The 19,053-nt window shown below is 33.5% G+C and overlaps 1 protein-coding gene across 3 annotated transcripts in view; it reads right to left on the minus strand.

Annotated features, from left to right (window-relative positions):
• The window catches only part of LOC135078846 (synaptotagmin-15-like), a 102,177-nt gene that overhangs the window by 82,530 nt on the left and 594 nt on the right, over positions 1 to 19,053 (minus strand). The window lies entirely within an intron of this gene.

Raw genomic sequence — 19,053 nt, forward strand, 5'->3', positions numbered from 1 at the left:
ATAGACTAACTTAAGGAATAAAATATATAATAAAAGCAAATAGCAAAAAATGTCGCCGAAAGTCCTAGATTAATTACCTTAGCAAATAACAATTCAGTCATTTGTCTCTATAAGCCCTCAATCCTATGTAATTTTTCTTTGTTAGTCTTTTTAACATAATAGTTAGATGGTAGAACTATACTGGTATTATATTATCTACTTCGCTCGCCTCAATATCTGTCACGGAAACAAATGTTTTCCTTTTTGACCTTTTAAACCTATTTATTATAAGAGCCGAGTGAAAATCCATTCGGTAGCTTTCAGTTTATCGCGAACAGACAGACACTGTAGAAGTCTTTGTTTTCTAATATGTAGTTTAACACTTTTGCAGCTCTCCGTATTCATATCTTATCTTTTTCATAAAGGGCTCTGTAGTAATTCGTATTCAACGTTTGTATATCTCGTCAGAACGGCCCTCACGAGACGAGAAATTCATTTCAGGAACAATTATAGACTTAGGTGGATTATTCTGGCAGAAACTAGTTGAAACTGGATATCGCTCGTGTCACGTTTCATAAACTTATTTTTTCAGGATTCTATTCCAATTATATCTGTTCTAACAAGGAGTATGTTGACCTTTCAAGGCTCTTCCTACAATGCTTCAGAAATAACAATTGGTAATTGAAATGTCAGACTTTTGTAGAGGCTCATAATGTCGGGGCTTAGGCTTAGTCCCAGTTATTACAACTCACATAGAAGATAGGTTTATTTCTAGCCTACTTTGAAACATTAATATTGTTTTACTAATTGAAAAAAGTAAGAACCCTAAAGTTATAAATTAATATACTTTTCCCAAGAAACTAATAAACTCTCGCTAAGTTGACAAATAAGAATTACAAATGTTGGAAAAACTTTGACAAACGTCAAAAATCTGTCAAACTCCATACAAAATACACCGGTTATCGATAAAGTTACGCTCAAAGTTAGGTGGTGCAACTCAGCCTTAATCGCTTTTTTTTTATTTACACGTTTACAGCACTTTCAAATAACCACATTTTTGAACAAATAACTTTCTCATTAAATAATAATATGTATAATCCTTTTTCAAGTGTTAGTACCTAGTTACAGTAAAGGGACGAAACAACAAAGCTCTAAAAGGTCTGTGGTTTTATCGGTCGGAGTGGTGGTCGCTATGTTATCGAAGGTAAAGTTTCATTTTATATTTATAACTTTTGTGGCTTTACCCTTAATGGTTGAATATGAAAATTGAAATTGTATTAATAAATGGTTTTAGCAGTAAATAAAATTTGCATAAGGTCAAGTTGCTATTAGTGTTTTCATTACGTCATTTAAAAGTCGGTTAAATAACAGTCGTTATTAGTGATCGTTTTGACAAAATTATCTACCCATTAAGAAGTTTATAAAATATATGTTATCTACAATTGCATTAGTCATCAAATATTGTGCCATAAACTGCACATAGATTTAGATTAAAATAAATAACTAGCGGCCGACCGCGACTTCGTGCGCGTGGATCCCGTTTTACCCCCTTCTCAGTCAGTGATCTTTCGCTTTAGATTTTCTTTAATGCGTACAGAGCAAACTAATTAGGTATTTTCCTAACCTTCTAGTTCTTAGTTAGTCCCTTTCTTAAACTTACATTAGATGTGGTATGTCCTCACATATAGTATAATAGTAGGTACTCACATATAGTATAATAGTAGGTACATTAGGGCTTTGCCGAGTTCTATTAATGGAATATTCAAACAAACCGCCTAAACTCTGTTTTGGACACGTAAAGGGTTGAGCTCACTCAAACCGAGCTTCGCTACTGTTGGCATCCACTTAGAAACTTATGGAGTTTGCTCGATAAGTATTATGGTAAGGGACTTTGAAAGTAGCTTTAGTTCCTTAATTATGTGTGAACAGTAACACTATCTAATACTAATATTATTATTAAGAGGAAACCTTTGTTTATTCGTCGGATTATTAGTACAACGTTTTCATGCTCAGGCATAAATAACTTAGAACATTTACTCTGATACTCACAGCTAATTTAGCATGCTACTTATGCTATGACAGGGTGTGTAATAAAATAACTAATTTTTGGAGGTCATGTCCTTCTAGCACCGCCCCCCTAGACCGGTGTGTATGCAACTCATTGCATTTTATGGATACGCAAACTCAAAAAAGATTAGTATGAATGTATTTCGGCTACGCTCTGTTTATTAAAACGACAGACAGCTAAAACCTTGATTTAAACTCTGCTCACATGAGTACGATGATTTGAATCAAAAGTAATAACGAAAACCAGTAAAAGTCACAGTATTGTTTACAGAAGTAACTTTTATTTAGCTGTAACTCTAAAACACGTCTGCTGCAGGTAAGTTACTCATCTACTGAATACAAAGGCAGCAGGGGACGTGACATCACTGACAATGGTACAGTCAAAGAACAATGACAGTTCAGAAGTTCTTTCATTTCAGCGACTGTAGGAAGGCTCACGTATTTCATTACATCTTTCGTACTAATTGTAATGTTTCCTGAAGGAATGCGATAAGTAATATAACTTAATATTTCATTTGACAGTTGGTAGCCTCTCTGCTTTTATTATGCACTGTTGTTAGTAACCATTAATTACGCACATGATATTTCCTGATCCCTTCACTAGTGTTCCCGAAAAGACAAATTTCAGACATTATATTTTAATGTTCTGACTCAAAATATAGATTGGCAGTTCTTATTTTCTTCCAATTATTCGATAGCATATTTGCTAACCAAGAATCTGGGATATTATAAAGCTCCATTACCACTGACTTAAACACCTTTACCGGATTGATAAAAATGATAGGTCTTAATTAACTGGAAAGTAATACTGGAATTCTGCTATTCCGAAACGTATAAACGACAGCACATTAAGTTCGTTGGAATAGGTGCAAAATTGCAACGACAATATTGTATAGTACTAGGTAATCTGATGGGTTGTCAACTGTACAAAGTCAGTACTTTCATATTACGTTTTCGCCAACCATTACAAAGATTGGATCTAAAAATGCAACATTTCCGCATTGTGAAAAGTTGACCTTCGCACGAAACCACATTGGCGTGATTAACATAATTAGATTTAACTTTAAATTAACCCGTCTCAGAAAATGTGGGCGAAATCCTCTATTTGCTTCTGGTAAGTTAGAGAGAAGGATAGGAGGAGTCTGACACTCTTAGGCTGAGTTGCACCACCTAACTTTAACGGTAACTATGACGATAACCGGTGCTTTTTAAATGGAGTATGACAGAGTTTTGACGTTTGTCAAAGTTAAAGTAAGATGGTGCAACCAAGCCTTAGAGATCATAAAATTCAGATCATCATCATCAGACCTTCTGCTTAGCTATACCAATTCAACAAGAAAATATTTATTCTTTCCTCCACAGGACAGGCAATGCCTAGTTTGGAGGTATGTCTTTTAGTTATTGTATTATTTGATTCTGGCAATAAATATTTTCATTTTCATTTTCAGATCTTGTGACCTGGCCGCTTCCAACCGGGCGATGTGGAAATCATTGGGGGAATCCTACTTAATATGTTCAGCAATGAACGTTCTATGGCTGAAATGCTAATAATGATTTATGATCTTGTGGAGATCACTACAGATAATTTTAACTGACATGATTTTATTTGACATGACCTCTATTTTAATCTACAATGAGTCCGTCATATTATGAACGAGCCCGTTTATCAGAGATCCTGTATCGTAACCTCCTTTTTCTTCTTATGCAATACATAGTTGTACCGATACATACATTGTTGACCGCCTAGTTGTACCTTGTGTGTTCCTTTTCTTTCTGTTCTTATCTTTGGTGTGCAATAAAGTGTATTTATTATTATTATTATTATTATCTCCTTTATTAATTTTTCTTTCTTATTTTTAATTTTTTCTTTTTACAATGTAATTATCAAATAATAAAAATACATTATAAAAACAAAAATCTTAAAAATAGTTAACCCACTGGCAGCGGAGCAAGGCCCAAACTACCGGTGGTCAGGTTATTATTATTATTATTACATCAAGGTACACGTGTCGCCTGTTATCCAATATGAGCGATCGTTAAGCCGTCGACATAAGGGTTTAATTTCATCTTTGATAACGCTCAATATCGGACGCATAACGTTCTCATAACGCTTCACAAAGACAACGACCTAAGTAAAACGAGGTTACGTTATTTCTAGCCTATCATTTGACCTTTAGACGTCTGGATTGTCTTTTGCCATTCAAATTAAGAATTATTTTAGTAAAGCTTCAACCACACCGACCATAGGCCAATGACAGGTCGCGCGACCCATGACAGTTGGCGCGACCTGTCATTATCCTATGATCGTGCCGGCGATGGAAATCTGCACGCGTTGGTGTGGTTGAATCATTAGTTCGTCTTAAAATTAATAACGCAATAGAAAACATATAATGTAATATGTTGCTTTTGAGAAAGCTCTCATCCTATGCAAATGGGCGATATTGGCTGTCTGTAGTACAACTTCTTTCTTTGATATTCAATGAAGTAATAAAAATAATCAACACACGAGTTATAGTCAACAGCATATCAGATTACCCATTGTTGTTGCAAAATAGCTCCTCTCACAACTACATAAGATACCACAATATACAGGGTGATTTCGTAATCAGTATCCTTTTTTAATAAGCTCTATAGAACAATTTAACAATTACAACTTTATCTTGTTTATTTTTAATCGTGGTATTTTTCATAAAATCTAATTCACGGGTGCCCCATACTGCCCATATCTTAAGTTTTAAAGGTTAAGGCTTATTTTCGCGCACCATTATGTCTGTCTATTAAGCTTTGCAGTTAACTTTGTAGTGTGTATATGTATTTTTCTATGAACGAAGAAAATTGTCCAAGTGTCCCAATTTTGAAACCGCGCGCAGCGGATAAAAATAATTAAATATGAAAAAAAAATTTTTTTTACGTAAATCGATTAAGATACTGATTCTGAGTCGCTCCTAAAAATTTGGTCACTGATTGCAAAGTCACCCTGTATAGCTCGATGCGCTGTCGTCTATCTATACTATAGATAGATAAAGGTTATTGTCTAGTTGATGCTAAGCCCGTCCCACAGAACTTTCAAAGTTCACTGAAAATATGGACCGCTAAATGAAAACCATTTGCATAATAAACGTGCTTTGACACGAAAGTTTTCAGTTTGTGTTTGATACAAAATGCGGTAACGCTTTATGCAAGTTTATATTCTGAAAGCTTAAATTGCTTTCTATGCAGACCTTCTTTTGTTACAATAATAGTTTTTACATAAAAACTATTATTATTTGTGATGTTAATGTGTATTACAAGTGAAGTTAATGTTTCAAGGGAGAGAATTTCAGGGGATTAATATAAAGTAGTCCAACCAAAGGCTGTATTTTTTTCTTAATGAAACATCTTGATTAAATATAAGGTAGGTACACCTATGCCAGTTTTCACCATCAATCCCTAATTTTTAAGTGACCTCTATGGTAACACGTAACAAGAATTTTGTTTTCAAAGGGGTCACTTAAAAATTAGGGATTTATGGTGAAAACGGGCACTAGACTTCCAAATTCAAAAATTCGCCTACAGGTAGATAAAATTATGTCTTTAGTTATTTAAATCTTTTCGTCAATCCAACAATATTGGTCAGCTTTTGTTTTTACTAAAAATAACCCATCTTTTCAGTAAAAAGGTGCTTAAAATCCCTGAGAGATCTCGCCGAAGGAAGTTCATACAAATCTCTACTTATGCCGGAAGAAATAACGCTAGAGCAGTTTGCAAGGCCGGGCTTATTTTTATAGGAAAGTGTCTTGTACACTCTCTAAGAATATTTTAAAGTACTTATTTCGTGCATACTGCAGCGTGCCTTTTTTTATGTGACAGGAGGCCTGAAATATTTTTGATTAAGATAATCCAGAAAAAATGGGTTTTTCTCATCCACTTGCAAACTAAATCATATTTGTTAAGGAAGATTTGGTCACCAGAGCCTTTAAGATAAATGTTAGGTATCATTTACCTTTCGTTAACTCTTCGTTCTCTTTTTTAAAGGTATGATACAACCTGGTCGAGTTAACTGCGCACCTGGCAGCCGTGACTTCACATTGACACTCTGGTACGGAACGGGGCAAATGCGGGAGTCACATTCCAGTGAGGTACGCAGTTAGCTTAAATTGTAATTGTATTTAATTGTATTGTGTAATTGTGATTGAATTGTACAGATGAATACCACACGAGCTTACTGGCCAATAGATCAGTACCTACTACAGACAAAATTATATGAAATTGTGACACTCCTTCACTACTCAAACTAAAACTCTTGCTGACTTTGTTCCTTTGTGATCGCCATGAAACTCTACCTAGCTGTACAGGTTGCGAGTAGTCCCGTGGGAAATAACTATCTTGGAAGGCGTAACAAATTTAGTCAAAATATAACGAAGAGACAGATAGGTATGAAAATATCATGAGATAAAAATTATACGTAAACATACGTGATTTATATTATTACATATTAATTAATATTTATCTGCCATAATAGGTGTGGTCAAATCGCCAGAAAGCACGGAAGTTTCTCCATGTCATGACAAGTTCGTATAACAAATCGGATACATAGTTGTTTTCTGAATTGCATTCAACGCGTAAGGTTACGTCTCCTATCTCTACATATTTGTTTTTATTTTGCGCAACATACTCTTCAGTTGAGTCCACTAGGTGGACGGACGATCTGGTGAAGGTAGCGGGAAGTACCTGGATGCGGGCAGCGCAAATCGTTGTGGAAATCCTTGAGGGAGACCTTTGTCCAGCAGTGGACACATTTGTATGAAAAAAACGAACGAACGAACTCTCCTCTAGTAAAACCCAGTTTTTCAACACCAGAATATATTTAGAACACAGCGCATCATAATATGATGCATTAAGGTCCATTACTGAGTTAATGCATACTCACAGACTAGAAATAATTTGCATTGTGGTCGTTCCATTATATCGTGTTATTTTCATACCCTGAACTTTTAATTAAAAGCTCTTAATTTACGAAAGTTGAAAGGTAATTACATTTTAAGTACGAATTTTAAATTATATAATTTCTGGTTCACGGAGTACTCGACTATTTACAAAATGAATACATTATGTTTGAAACTGGACTCTTAGTAAAAACAAGCACTTCAAAGCTTTATATTTTGCAAATGGATATTTACTTGAATCTAAAAATGAATTTCGCGCATTTTAAATATAGAGCAGATCTACACATTTAAGCCTGAAAAATGGGCCTTCTTGTTGAAAATTGTTACTTTCTTTAAGAAGAACAAAGTACATAGATTTTCTATCCCAATCGTGAACGTAATTTTAATTGAATAACCAAAGGCACTTTTAAAATTCACAATAATTGAAACCACTCAAGCAAAGATCATTCGAATTTTCAGGACACCTGTTCTTTGGCAATGTCTGAAAAAGACTAACTCTTTCTTTATTACCACATCTGTAAATGTGGCACTTTAGGTAATGTAATAAAATAAATACATTGGTAGGTACTATGTATATTTCAAATTACCAGAATATACCAATTAGGCACTATAAACTAAAGGATCAGACGAAAATTGCCCTAATTGCTTAATTGCTTCTGTAAATAGCTTGAAAATTACTTGTGAGATCAATACCAAAGATCAATAGTTATGAGAATTACCTATTCATTCGTAGAGTACAAAGACAGAGTGTGTTTCTGTGAAATCCAAAAAGTATACTTAAAAAGATATCTGATTAATTTACAACATTTCGATATAAGAAATAACAGCATCAGGGCCATCAGGTTAATGTTGTATGTACTAATGTGGGTTAGGGATTTACTATTTCCTTCACCTTATGTCTTGAAGAAAAAGTGTTTTATGACAAAATTGCGCAACTACAACCAGGCCTGTTCAAGTGTTCATCTCCGCGAGTTTACATCGAAAACAAAACACGCACGCTGGCCCACCTACAGGATATTATTCGACAAGGCCTCACATACGAGCGAACATCGACTCACGCACGCGTATTCTTGTGTATGATGGAAGAAAATAAAGAAAATGGTGTACCTACTAAATACTGTGCAGTATTTAACTGCCTAAATAATAATAAATACACAGAATGTACTTTTTTAAGTTGCCTCAAGACACTGAGAGGTAAATAAGTAGTTAATATTATTCATGATAATTCATGCTATATAAATCATGTATTTCCTCCGCCATTTTCCGCAGTTTGGCACCTCACGTCACATCATTTTACCGAAGTCAGCCCTATAGCTTCGGCGCAGTGCCGATCACTGACATTTGTCAACAAAATGGTGCTTGACTCTTGAGACAGGCTAAATTATACCATATTATTACAATTATGACATTGAGCATACATTTTTTTAAATACCTTCGCGAAGTAAAACTTCTGTACGTAGTTAGTAGGTACTTATTAGTATTATTCTGTGCTATAACTTACTGTCACCCAACTTTATAATTATTATGTAGGTAAGCCTTAGTTATAATCTGCAATACTCAACACAAAAAAAGTCTAGAAAAAATCACTTAAGATGATTTTTATTTCGTTAACAAAATCCTACACATTACAAAACCCTGTAGAAGAAAATATCTACACTAAAGGATAAGTATCTCCAACCCTTCTTACAAACATTCTTTCCAAAAATAGACGTTAGGCATTCTAAGATGTTTTTATAGTATAGATACGTTATACCCGCTCAAGAATGGCAATGCAAAAGAGATACAATTGGACCTCTTGCATTCAGTCGGACATGATCGGTTGCCGCGAACAGCCACGAATGCACTTCCCGATTGCCTTCCTGATTGATTGATAATATGCCTTCGTGTGTTTTTAGTTGATGTACAAATTACACTGCCACTATTATGAACCAGAAAAATGTGTCATTTCATTCGTAAATACAGTTTAATTAGTAAAAAATTAAATTTTAATTTTTATTCAATTTGACAAGGGTTGACGGTTGAATTTGACATGTGAGCTAAAATCTAGAGACCACTGCCAGGGGAAGTTGGGGCGAATATCTATCACTTAAGAACTCTGCATTTAACTCACGGAATTGTTTTTCTCTAGAAAAGAATATTATTATAATTATGTATTCCTGTGTTGACACGTATTCATCCGAAATCGATAAAATCAATGCTATGGCTATTATTACTGTATGATTATAATGATTTATGATCAAACGAAAAAGACTTACTCGAGGAACAAAATTATAGCAGAAACGAATAATAATAATTATTTATTATTATTATTTATCCTTGGACATTTTTACAATACGCTTCTAGTCCCAAACAAATTTGATGTACCTGTATAAGTTTACAGTCTGCTAAATCAAAACTGTGGTTAATCTGAAAAATATGGGCGGACTATGTTTTCCTATCGAGGATTATATTTCAAAGCCTACAGTCAGAAATGCTACTTCCCGATCCCAAAAAGATTGCAATTTGTATAAATAATCGAATTTTAATGTCTTTTTAGGGTTCCGTAGCCAAATTGCAAAAGAGAATATTCCACTTTTAATCTCAGGGTACAACCTCATAAATTTTGCACATAAAAATAATCCGGATTTGAAAACTCATTATAAAAGACAAAAAAGGCATAAGACTCAAGTTGATTTAAGGGAAAATAATAAGTTACGTTTTGTCTTGCTTTTGTTTAAATATTAGTTTGATAGTTCATTCGAAAATACAATTTAGGTTCTCTATATCTGTGAGGTTCACTCTACCCCATTCTCCTTTTCTGTGCAAAATGTCAAAATGAATAGCTGTCATAAAATAGGACTACTTGCGCCATTTTAAAATACAATAATGTAGGCGCATAACGTGTCTATTTATATGATATGTCATTGTAGGCATTAGGTCGAGTAATTTCCAGCCGTCTGCGGTTTATCAAACTGAAAGAATGGAGGCCATTCCACTAATCTGGTTATCTTTTTTTCCAGTTGCGGCTTTCTTCTATTGTCTCTTGGATATTTCTAAGCAGTAAAGAACGGATTACTGATTCAAGATGTCTGCAAAAATAGCTGTTAAAATAACTTAGATATGTATTATTTGATCTACGCAGTATTTTGTATTTTTTTCGGAAAAGAACATCTCTAAAATTAATCCAAAATTTACCTCATTAATTAACGAGTCATCATTTCATCAGTAGTTCGTACAAAAATGATGATGATGATAAAAATATAAATAATATTAAAGTCCCTATAAAACTGTAAAACGAAACTAAATAATCAAAGTATCACTGATACATATTAATAAGTCATACTGTGTTATACCTCAGTTCACAAATAACGAAACCCACCAGGTTTTGTGAAATATTCAAAATAATATTTTGCCAATATTTTCAGGCAGATTTGTAGCAAAATCAAACGTTGATTGATGACTGGAACTTGGTTGCCAATTGTTAATATTTTATTTGAAATTCGTTTGTATTTTTAAAACCATTCAAAAATCGTGGACTACTCGTATCTATTGTAAAGTGAATAAGGTCTTAACTAGTAAGTAGAAAGTTGAAATTCGAGATCTTAGGTTCGATTTCCAGATTTTATTCTTGGGAGCACACGATTGGCCAAATCAAACCTTAAAAAAAACTCATTTATTTTTGCAAATAGACTTTTAGAAAGCACTTTTCTTTTCCACTTCCCAGTATTAACCCTACCACTGCTTCGGGACAATAAATGGGCCAGTGCTGAGAAGAAGCAGCGCAAGAAACTCAGTCACAATTTTCAGGTTCTGACTCATGTTCAAATTACCTGTTATAATACCTATTGATAAAGGTGATGAAGTAAGAATCACCAAAGCCAGAAAAGCTTGAACGGAAAATCATAAATCTCGAATGCCTAGAGATAAATTCGGTACAGGTTAAATAGGTACAATGAAAAAGGGTCTAAGCCCGACCTAATGAAGATATAAAGAAGCCCACACGCTACATTTATTTATTTCTGCCCTACAACCCATCAAGATATGAGAAATGACACGTCAACCCGTGAAAATGGTTGTGTTTCCATTTGCGTGGTTTTTGTTATTTCCTAATTTTCTGAATATGGATAAAATGTTCTGAGTTAATGCTAATTTCTGTTTGTAATGAATCTGATAGCGATAAGTCTGATTTCTATGTTTAATTAAGTATTTTCGTCATTTCTGGGAAGCTATTAACCCATTTAGACCTACCGTACCACATAGGGTACGGTATCTTTTTGAAAATATTTTAAAGTACCTAACTGTTGTTATTTTGTAAAAATTAATGTGACAGTAAGCTTAAAGTGATTATTTTACATAAAAATATTTAAAAATACGTTTTACCAAGTGGTTTCGGATATATTTTTGAAATTCCTCAACAGAAAACAAAAAAAATATTTACATTGTATTCAAGAAGGCATATTTCTTATTATTTAGGGTAAATTATATTAATTATCAATTTTATTTCAAAAATAGAGTATAATAGATATCATGACTATAAAAAAAATATTATTGAAATTATTTTGATGCCATTTTTTCTAGTCTAAAATAGGTGTACCGTATAAGGTACAGTAGGTCTATGCATAAGCAAATCATGCAAGAAAATATAATTATATTTTTATTATTGTTCTTTGTTTAGGCTATTGATGCTTCACTATATTGCCACAACTCGTGAAAAAATTGATAATTTTAGCAAACATAAAGCAATCTTGGTATTTTTCTACTGCTTCTTGTCAGATGGCCACTAATAATGATCAGACTGACGAAGATTTAGGCGATAAAGATAGTGTCAATGTAAATAATAACCCTCAAAGTTTTCTTTGATGGATTTTCTAAATTTCCGTCGTCGTATTGTTAAATGCGGTTATTGATAGTAATAAACATGAGAAGTCATAAGAAGCCAGGTCTTCTTCAGCTATCCTCACTAACTTCGGAGAAGGTAGGAAAAAAGAACCAAATGTGGTTAGTGCTACAGAAAACGTCTTACAAAGTATGCCAAGTGTGATAATGGTGACTATGTAATTTTATTTTAATTTTAAATCATACAAAAAAAAATTAAAACCTCCTTTGAACAACTAGTATATTTTGCATGCATATAGACCTACTGTACCCTATATGGTACGGGCTCCCCACGGCCCCCTTTTTGTGGATTATTTTTTTAAATATTTTTTTCATGTTTTTTATGCTTCCCTTTGTAAGTTCTTGCTGAAAAATCAATTTTTATTCACAAAAATAATTATCGGTCTAAATGGGTTAACACGAATTTATTTCAATACAAAATTAATCTAAACATCAATTGAAATTATAAATAAGTATTTATAACGAACCGCTCATTTAAGATATGCTAAATGAATCGTGAGTTTAGTTACAAATTATTATATAGATTTTAACTCAATGAGACGCTTTTTTTATAATGATTTTAGTGGAAATTTGCGTTACTAGTAGTATCATAGATAATACACTCATTATTAAATCTATACTTATAATAAATCTGTAGAGAGGTCAATTCTGTACATGAAATATATTTTCAAAATAACTATCAGGGGGTGATTAGTGATCGATACTGATGCCAAAAATGAAATCAGTAAATTTTTTGTCTGTCTGTCTGTCTGTCTGTCCGTCCGTCTGTATGTTCCTTATAGAAACAAAAACTACTCGACGGATTTTAACGAAACTTGCTACCATTATTCTTCATACTCCTGGGCAGGTTATAGTATACTTAGGAATTCCCACGGGAACAGGAAATAGCGGGAAAATCTTTTTGTATGAAAAATCTAAACCGCTTAAGTTAGACGCTTGAAATTTGGCATGTACAGCGAATCTAAGTTAGATTCGCTGTAATTTTAATTTTTATATCGTAATTTACATTTTTGTGGAGTGAGTGACGTTAACACCCTTTTAATTAACCTTAAAATAAACTATGTAATTGTAAGCTTTCTCCTGATTCAATTAAAATTATATTATTATTAAGTTTTCGCTCTCTCGAAGCGCTCTTAATTAATCTTGCTCGTCTTGAAACATATATTTTTAAAGCAATATTTTTTCATTTCTGTCATAGTGAAGCTTGTGATAGAATGCTTTAATTACAATTCGTAGTTAGTATAACTTTGTTAGACTGTAAAATAAACTCAAGTTTAAAAAGGTCGTCAGAGATACTCGTACAATGAATTTATAAAGGTCTGGCTTTTGCCATTTTTACTAAGTAGAAAATATTGCCGATTACTTTTATGGAGCTACTTCTTGCTTAGTTTTAATAAAATTTATACCTTTTTCTCTCACGAGCTTTGTTTTATTACCTAGTTCCCTATTAAAGCTTAACTAATATTTTACAAAATACTCACAACTTTCATCTACTTGTAGACGATCACTATTAAGATACACAATACCTAACTAAATCATATCTTTTTGTCACAAATACGGTTTTCCAGATTGCCACAGCTGCAAGCTAGCTGGTTACTCAATTTTATAGCGATTGAACATAAGTGTATTTCATCTCTGTTCTAGTTAAAGTCGCAGTCATCAACTCCTTACTTTCTTACAAAGTTTTATAAATCTCTCAAACTCCATACAAAAACACCGATTCTAATTATGGTTAAAGTAACGGTTAAAGTTTCGTGGTGTAACTCAGTCATAAGTAGTCTCACAAAAACTATCTGTCTAGCTAGATCTAACTGATGTGTCACGTCTCGGTACAAACTAATTTTGATATGTCTAGATGTTACTCACATCTAAAAGTAGAAATGGCCAGATATCAAGTCTTGCAGAACAAACTGAAATGACATTTGTCCAAATTACTACTTCTTACGAAAAGATGTAGTAACTTTTTCCCAGTACCTACTCATTCAAAACTAGGTATATCATTAAGAGAGATACAGACGTTTTTTGTGTCCATATAAATACCGGCAAGGTATTATAGCTGTAATAAAAACGTAAATATTTTATTTGTATGTAAACGTACAAATAAACATAACAAATATCTATTTAGATTATTTATTAGGAACATTTTAACATTTGGCTGAAACGAAACGAAACGAATTAGGAACATGTTTAAACTCATCGACGATAAATTCAGAAGTGCTTGTCAGATCAGTATATTTATCAAATAAACATCATATTTGATGTGCATTATATTTCATATTCAATAACGTATGCCACATACATTGTTTATATTTCGAATTTTCTTTTACCCAAACGAAAAATTCAATTTCAATTTATCATTCAAAACGTTAATAGAAATGCTTTTCAGTATTGATGTTACATTTGCATACGAATGAGCTTACATCCAAATGTATGGTCCGATCCAGAAGGCCGTATGTACGACTTCCGGCCAGAGCGATAGCCGCCCGATTCGTGGACTGAAATGGAGGTAAATGGATAGAGCCGGATGGATCCTGGATTGGAACGGATGTATTAGCTCACGGGATGGAGAATAAAATGCGTTAGTGACGCAGACGTGATGTTTTATTCACTTTTAAGTGTATCTAAGCACTTAGAAGTCGTAGCTTTAGCAGATAGGTATTCCGGTAAACTTAGCCCAAGCTCTACTTTTTTAAAATGCCTTTTATTTCCATATCTCAATCATGATTATGTACGTCGTATGTCTTCTTTAACGACTTGTTGTTTTCACTAAATAGGGGCTAGCCTACGCTACGTCTTCCAGTCCGAGTCACCCAAGAACTTTTCCGAATAACTAATTAGTAAAAGTCGTCAAAATAATAACAGTGTAGAGAGCTTCAGTGGTAGTAGGACATAACTCGTAGATTTTCAGGCTCATTTTCATGGTTACAAACGTTGAGTAAATATGCTATTGCTGTGCCTTCAAAAAGCAAACCTTTCCTCAATTTGGAAGGGTACGAAAACAAATGAAGATCCAATACATAGTATGCGTGTGTTTGCCGACACTTGAACGCAGTTCAGTCAACACTGCCAGGGTCGTGAGGGTTAAGGCAAATTGACTGAGGGATCAGGTAACCAAAGAAACAGCAATTAACTTGTGTTTTGTACGGATAGGACAACTGGGATGTACCGGGACGTTGTACCTGTAACTTATTAATAAAGCCCACAGTCAAAAGTTTTTACTACTTATAAGTGAGTAATGAAACCAATATCACACTACTGATGCCATAAACCTACGATTGATTCAATTGTATTTATAAAGTTTAAAAAGTTAAAATGAAAGGTTTAAAAGGTTAAAATGAAAGGTTAAAAATGATTACCAACCTTGTTAAAAATCATTTTCGGAAGCGGATATTTTCAGATTTGAGCGGTAAATGAATTTGCAAAAACGTGCTGTGGGCGTTTGGAAATTGTAAACATTTGATCAGGGAAGCCTGTTCAAATAAAATTAAGTAACAGCCTACCCGATTGGAATGTCATTCGTAGCTAAATTACATTGCGTATTCGCCTAATTTAATTGCGAAATGTACGCACATTCCGTACAAGCGTGGTCTCTTCAGATGTGCGGTGTGTAAGTAGGTACCTACCATTGGAGACATGCCTCAGGCGTACATTTAATAGGCTTTTAAGGACAGAACTGATCATATTTAAATTCAAAATACAGGGTGTTTGGCGCATCGTGTGCCAAAATGATTTGGTGGATAGAATGGGTCATTTCCTATATTTTCAGCCCCCATAACACGTTCCATGCCAGGCGGCTACTTTTATATTAATTTTTTTAGTAATTTCACCAAAATACCCAAATCGCATCATTTAATTTCGATTTAAAAAAAAACTACTAGGCGTAGCCTCAAAGTAAATATTTTGTTTTGACGTGCATTGATGTAGGGTTGCATCAAATCTTAATTTACTGACAAATATCATCTAGTTTTTTTTAAATTCAGCTTTGAAGTTTTCCGAAAAGTTAAAAATGGACTGAACATTTAAGTTTACATGGCTATAAAAAAATAAATAAAAGAGATAGCGATCTTCGGATTTTATAAAAACTTCTCTAGTCTATCCCCATTTAAACGGTACACTAATCTTGTTTAAATAACAACAATAACTTCACAAATTCCTTAAATTTCTACTCGGACTGATTTGCGAAATTTGTGTTTATAGCCTCTTTTTGTGTGAATAGCACGTTAAACACCTAACAGGTAAAAATTACTTATCTTATGCAATGTAAAAACCTTTTCCCTTTCGTTTTTCAATGTGGATTTCTTGAAATTAAAGACGAAAATAATTATTTTGATCGTTTATTAATTATTACAAATTTTGTTCAAAATGTCCGCCTCGGCAACGTAGGTATACACTCACGACATCTTCTTCTAATTTTGACTGTTGTCGTATGCAGCCACATTTCTCTTTTTATTACTACAAAGGCGTTTTCTACTCGTGGATTGGAAGAGATGGCCCTTTACAGTGGCCTGCACGTTCCCCAGACCTAATTCCGTTAGATTTTTACGTCTGGGGACGAGCTAAAGAACTGGTGTACGTAACGGATTCAAACAATAGAAGAACTACAACAACGAATAGAAAACGCCTTAGTAGTAATAAAAAGAGAAATGTGGCTGCATACGACAACAGTCGAAATTAGAAGAAGATGTCGTGAGTGTACGTTGCCGAGGCGGACATTTTGAACAAAATTTGTAATAATTAATAAACGATCAAAATAATTATTTTCGTCTTTAATTTCAAGAAATCCACATTAAAAACGAAAGGGAAAAGGTTTTTACATTGCATAAGATAAATATTTTTTACCTGTTAGGTGTTTAATAACGTGCTATTCACACAAAAGGGGCTATAAACACAAATTTCGCAAATCAGTCCGAGTAGAGTCAATGCACTAATTTAAGGAATTTGTGAAGTTATTGTTATTATTTAAACAAGATTAGTATACCGTTTAAATGGGGATAGACTAGAGAAGTTTTGATAAAATCCGAAGATCGCTATCTCTTTTATTAATTTTTTTATAGCCATGTAAACTTAAATGTTCAGTCCATTTTCAACTTTTCGGAAAACTTCAAAGCTGAATTAAAAAAAAACTAGATGATATTTGCCAGTAAATTTAGATTTGATGCAACCCTACATCAATGCACGTCAAAACAAAATATTTACTTTGAGGCTACGCCTAGTAGTTTTTTTCAAAATCGAAATTAAATGATGCGATTTGGGTATTTTGGTGAAATTACTAAAAAAAAATAATATAAAAGTAGCCGCCAGGCATGGAACGTGTTATGGGGGCTGAAAATATAGGAAATGACCCATTCTATCCACCAAATCATTTTGGCACACGATGCGCCAAACACCCTGTATATTTACGCATTGTATTAAAGATGTACTCGTACCTATAACAGAAATTGGTAAAAAACTTAACCGTTAATCAAAACCCTACAGCAAATTCTATATTATTTAGTTTTAGTCCCGATTTTTCGTTAGTTTTAGTGTCACAAACAAGTATAATACCTACCTAATTTTTTCGATGTGACATGTTTTATCTGTTACTTTTTTCACCAATTTGGTGTATGAACACCACCAATTTATTTAAAAGTTTTTGTGATTAAGAACTTTTTGCAGAACTTCAAGATGCTAATAAATTTTCATAACTTAATAATTCCGCGTTACTTATTGGCACTTAAAACTGGATTTTCCTAAAGCAACGGGTCTGTGAGGTCTAATATTTGAATTAAACTAATTACAGGTCCAAGCCTTAAGGGTTAAAAAGGGTTCTCAAGTTTTGAGACTTGTTTCTTAGTACAACTATAAGTTTAGGGAAGGTTCTTTCCCAAGCCAAATTTTACCCAGTTTCAGTCAGCTTTAATGAATAAACTAGTTGCGCCCTGCGGTAAAACTTAGCCTTTATGTTAATCCAGGGTGTCAGCTAACTCCATACCAAATTTTATTAAAATCGCTCCAGCCGTTTAGACTTGAAGAAGAAACAAACATACACTCACATTTTCGTCTAACAATAAATAGTGTGATATACAGTTCCAGCGTTTATTAGACGTTGAAAAGCATTTTTTTTGTTAATCGTCATCATCTTTAGTTTTTTGTTCTTCACTGCAGGAGCACGACTCTCTATTTTATAACAGGTCATGGAGGATTTCAATAAACTTTCAACAAAACACTAGGTTTACTATTTCGCTATCCAGGAGCTATAAGGTCTGGTGACAGACTGACGATGGAAGCATATTTTTAGGGTTACATTGATACTCTTTGCTTACAAACCTCTACAAAGTTTTCTATTTAGATAAATATTTGAAGTGAATAAAACGGTAGACTAGAATCATTATTTACATGTATAATAAGCCTTTCACGCAATGTTACAATTAGTGTTTGCATAAAATTTTAATTAATTGCCGCGCCAAAAAGTCCTTGCTATAATTTTTATGAATTGTTTATGTACGTAATGAAATAATATGACAATTACGGGAATTCTTTATGTTCTAAATCGTCAGTGCGTAATAAAATGGGTAGTTTGCCGCGTACTACACTGTTGTTGATACTCGCTTAAATATTTGAACTAAAAAACATAACCCTCCTTCTAGCGCAATCGGGTAATAATTACACATAGTTAAAGTAATGACAACTTTTTGATGTTGTCGTGTGAGCGATCGAATTGTAAGCTATCATCATTATCATCATCTCAGCCATAGGACGTCCACTGCTGAACATAGGCCTCCCCTCCCCCAACGCTTTCCATGTTACCCGGTTGGTAGCGGCCTGCATAAGTTTTGTAAGCTTTACGTAAAACAGTACTTATTATTATTCTGTGGTAAAACCAAATAATAACAAATCGAATCATTATCTTCAAGATAATTTACAGGTGTAGATGTAGTGTTTCCTTCAATGTTTTATGAATAGTAATCGGAACTCTAACGACATAGTCATAAACCATTAATGATTAGTAGTTAGTACCTACCTATCTAAATGATTGATAGCTCTAATTGATCGCTCTCGATATCATTTTAATTATAATGTAATACAAATTTCATTGTAATTCGTATTAAAATGATTGGATACGACATGATATGCGTGTAAAGGATTGTTAATATCTTCTGACGTCACGATAACCAGGTAAAGGTTACTTGCAATGGCCGCCTCGTGACGTCACGGACGTTACAAAACT

The sequence above is a fragment of the Ostrinia nubilalis genome, chromosome 15 (assembly GCF_963855985.1).
Source record: "Ostrinia nubilalis chromosome 15, ilOstNubi1.1, whole genome shotgun sequence".
Classification (NCBI taxonomy): Eukaryota; Metazoa; Arthropoda; class Insecta; order Lepidoptera; family Crambidae; genus Ostrinia; species Ostrinia nubilalis.